Source organism: Apodemus sylvaticus, chromosome 11 (genome assembly GCF_947179515.1).
Source record: "Apodemus sylvaticus chromosome 11, mApoSyl1.1, whole genome shotgun sequence".
Taxonomy (NCBI): domain Eukaryota; kingdom Metazoa; phylum Chordata; class Mammalia; order Rodentia; family Muridae; genus Apodemus; species Apodemus sylvaticus.
The window spans coordinates 56,859,613-56,863,626 of NC_067482.1; positions in this window are offsets into that span (position 1 = coordinate 56,859,613).

Genomic DNA, 4,014 nt, shown 5'->3' on the forward strand with positions numbered 1-4,014 from the left:
CTTGGACAGTAAAAAATAAAAATAAAAAAAAAATCACCAGGATAGAAAATTACTGTTTTAGAGATATTTTTTTCCCAATTCTTGGTACCTTTTGAGAACTAACTTTGTCACAATGATACATGGCAAGGGGTCAAAGGAGTATATAGAAAGTAATGTTATTGAATAATAAAAATATGGTGGTTAGAAAATGTAAGAACTTAAGGCACAAAATGCCACCATTGTTGAGTGCTGGTTCTTAAGAAGAGAGGAGCATAATGAAAAAAGAGTGTCTTACAATGGGACAAATAGTTTAGATCCATCGCCCTACTGTAGTTCCCATCCAGCAAGTTATGTCACATCTCTAATTCAAATTGTGTGTGTGTGTGTGTGTGTGTGTGTGTGTGTGTGTGTGTTCACAGAGGAGCTTATACTCAGAGCCTTGGTTACTGTTCTTCCAGAGGATCCAAATCTGATTCCCAACCCCCACATCAGGCAGCAGCTCACAACCACCAGTACCTCCTGGGGATCTAACACTTTCTTCTGGCTTCTGTAGACACACAGGTAGCACATGCACACACACACAGAGAGAGAAACAAAGAGACAGAGACAAAGAGACAGAGGGAGACAGAGATCTTGAAATTGAGATTTATTAAATGCTCTGACAACCAGAGTATGCAGCATATTATAGGAGCTTAGATTTGATGTTTCTTAGAAAAACACCACTTAAAACAAGGAAGTGCGTGAAGTGCTCACGGTCATGCCATCACAATATTATAAGACTGCTTCTATTATTGTTGATATTTTTATAGGGGAGGAAAATGAGGTCAAGGCTGATTTGATAATCTTCCCAGAGTCACACAGTAAGTACTACTGCTTGGCTTTGAAACCAGGAATCTGATTTCACAGCTAACACATTCAACTTCATGCTACATATAATGTATGGTGTAAGATTCAACCACAATGCTGCTTCAGAGTGCACAAGAGGGAACCTGAATTGAAATTGTATGCGTATGTATCTCTGGGTGCAGTTATATAATGGGGTGTGCATGAGGGGATCATGAGAGTGGAAGAAGAGATCTTAGAGGAGGTGGTAACTAGAGGGACAATGGAGCACATGTTTAAGAAACCAAAGATGGACAAGTCGTGGGAGAAACGGAACAAGGTGGAGTCAGGAGGGGCACAGGGAAGACCAGTGTGGGAGGCGAACCAACAAGAACTAAGACACAATGGCAGGTGCGTATGAAGATGCCCTGGTGAAACACATTAACCTTTTAAAAAATCATTCAAAATTAAATGATTAATTAAACTAGCCATGAAGCTGTTTGGAGTTACTTCCAATTAGAAAATTAAATTTAAGTTCCTATTTTACAACACACAGGGAAATATAAACTAAAGCTGTTCAAAGTGTATCCGAGAAGATAACAGCTTTGACTGGAGGAAGATTTTTTTGCCCAACCATGAAATGAAACTAAAGAAATGAAGACAGAAAAACCTGACAAATGGGACACCTGAAAGGAGTCCGCTTGTGTTTGGCAGATTAGAATGGAACGAGTTATCACAGGATACAGAGTCCCTATGAAACCAGTAAGCCCAAGTCACTTAGTAGAGATATGGCCACATGGTTTAGCAAGGCTGTTCACGGCAGAAAGATTTGTGGTTAATGAATATTAACAAGCTGCAAATCCTCACAGTAGTGAAAGGAGTTGACTTTAAGCAGCACCAGGAGTCTGTTTTCTACCTGTTGCTTCATCAAAACATTCAGAATGGATTTACTGCAGTATGGGAAGCATTTAAGGTATGGGCACTGTCTGCATTTTAGTGGCTGACACAACCTTTGGGGGCATTATTTAATAATAATGTCTATCAACACATGGATGTGTGTAACCTGTAACTTAGAAATTCTGCTTGTAGAAATTGAAACTTCAGACATTCCAGCACCAGAGGGTAATATAAGTATATTTATTGATGTGTTATTTAGAATCATCAAAAAAAAAAAAAACAGATACGATCTAAGAAACCATCAATTAGAGGATGGTTAAACAAGTTGCGATGTAGCCAAACTGATACTCTATGTAACATCTCGAGCAAATGTGGTAGTGCTATATTAATTGATCTGGAAAATGTCTGTCATAAATTCTAAAATGGAAACAGATTATTATACAACAGTGCAAAAAAGTTCCCTAAAGGAATGAAAACAGATTGGATATATATGGACTATTGTATCTTTTCAAAGAAGGTTTTTTAATTCAGGGCATTAATGGTGATTACCTCTGGAGAGCTGTGCAGGAAAGGCTGGGTTCTAAAAGACAGAATCATGTCTTTTTAATTGCATGCTATTATTTAAAATTTTTCAGTAGGTATTAGTTTTGTGAGAACAAAAATTATTAAGAGAAAAACAATAGCAAAAAAGCAAAAGAAAGAGATGGCAAACATTACCAATGTCCCAGGCTTTTACTGGTTTTTCTTTCATCTCGGGCTCTACCAGCAGACTGAATAGCAAGGGCTGTTTTGAAGCTGGACGTGTTCCAGTCAACAAGCGTGGGGGCATTTATCTAAAGTGCTCAGGGGATGTGAGATATGGCTGCAAAGCCATTAACTGCTCTCTCCCCCGCCCCTCTGGAAGGACAGAAAGAAGGCATTAGAAGATGACAAAAAAGCCACTCTGTACAAAATGAAAGAAAGGGCGGACCTCGGTATTAAAGCCCCTGCTTTTCAAGCCGGCTCTTGCCGCGCAGAGGCCTTAGAGTAGAGCCCTGAAAGAGTTAAAATGCGCGCGCTAAGAACATGTGAGGCTGGCAACTGAGTGTCATAGTGTCCCCTCCAGGGTTTTCAGTCACACTCAGCAACAGGAAGCTCTGGTCCTTTAAAGGTTGCCCTGTGGTGTGTCAAACTTCCCTCATGTTGGACGCAGATGAGCTGCATCACATGTCCTCCTTGAACAGGGGAGGTCGATCAGGGCTTAGTTAGCATCGGCCATAAACTGGCTTTCTCAACTGAAAGCTCCAGCCAGGTGACAGTCTTTGTGACTTCCTAAAAGCTCTGCATGCTTGACATTCACTTGTCTCCTCTCTCTCTCTCTCTCTCTCTCTCTCTCTCTCTCTCTCTCTCTCTCTCTCTCTCTCTCCTATTGCCTCTCCCTCAGACTCCTTGTCCAATAAAATATCTTCAGGCCACACTCAAGGTGAATTTGCATTGGTCTAGAAGAGGTCACTCTGGAACTATCAAGTAAATCGGCTTCACAAGGACCTCACCCTTTGGAAGGAGCTGTTGGCTCAGCTAAGCATTAGCACGACACCATCTGAGTACATGAGCACAGTCTATTGCAATCACATCCGGCACGGTATCCAAAACAGCCAATTCTTGGTTTTCTCATCGGCACAGGAGACGGGAGAGGCTTAGCGCATGAAATTATTGAAAGGAACAATCTGAAAACAAGCACTTGAAATTCAGAAAGCACAATTCAAGTGCTTTGAATACATCGGTGATACTGTGCTCCTTAAGGAACAGGAAGAAGAAGCCAAATGAAAGCAATAAATATAGAGAGAAAATGAACTCAGGGGAAAAAGAAAAGGCATGGTATCCACAAGAGAAGTGAATACTGCAATAGGAAACAAAGCCAACCTGGACCACAAATGGAAAACGAAGGAGGGCCAGAGTGTCATTCATCAGGTAAAGGTGCTTGCTGTCAAGCTAGACAAACTGAGTTCGAACCCCGGGATATACATGGTGGGAAGAGAGATCAGACTCTAGCCTGCATACACCTGCCGTGGTACATGCTTTCGTGTCCTCCGCTACACCCAAGTAATTCCTTGAAAGGAGAAATAAATGGGCTTTTTAAAAAGGAAGATACAAAGCGGCCACCGTACACAGACACTGGAAAGATCAATGGTTGCTAGGGACTGGAGGTAAGGAGAGGACAGGCACGTCACAGAGGATTCTAGGGCAGTGCAGATGCCCCATGAGAGGCTGTGATGACAGACGCATGTCCAGACCCACGGCATCCAAAATGAGAGTGAACTCTAATGACAGTGATGG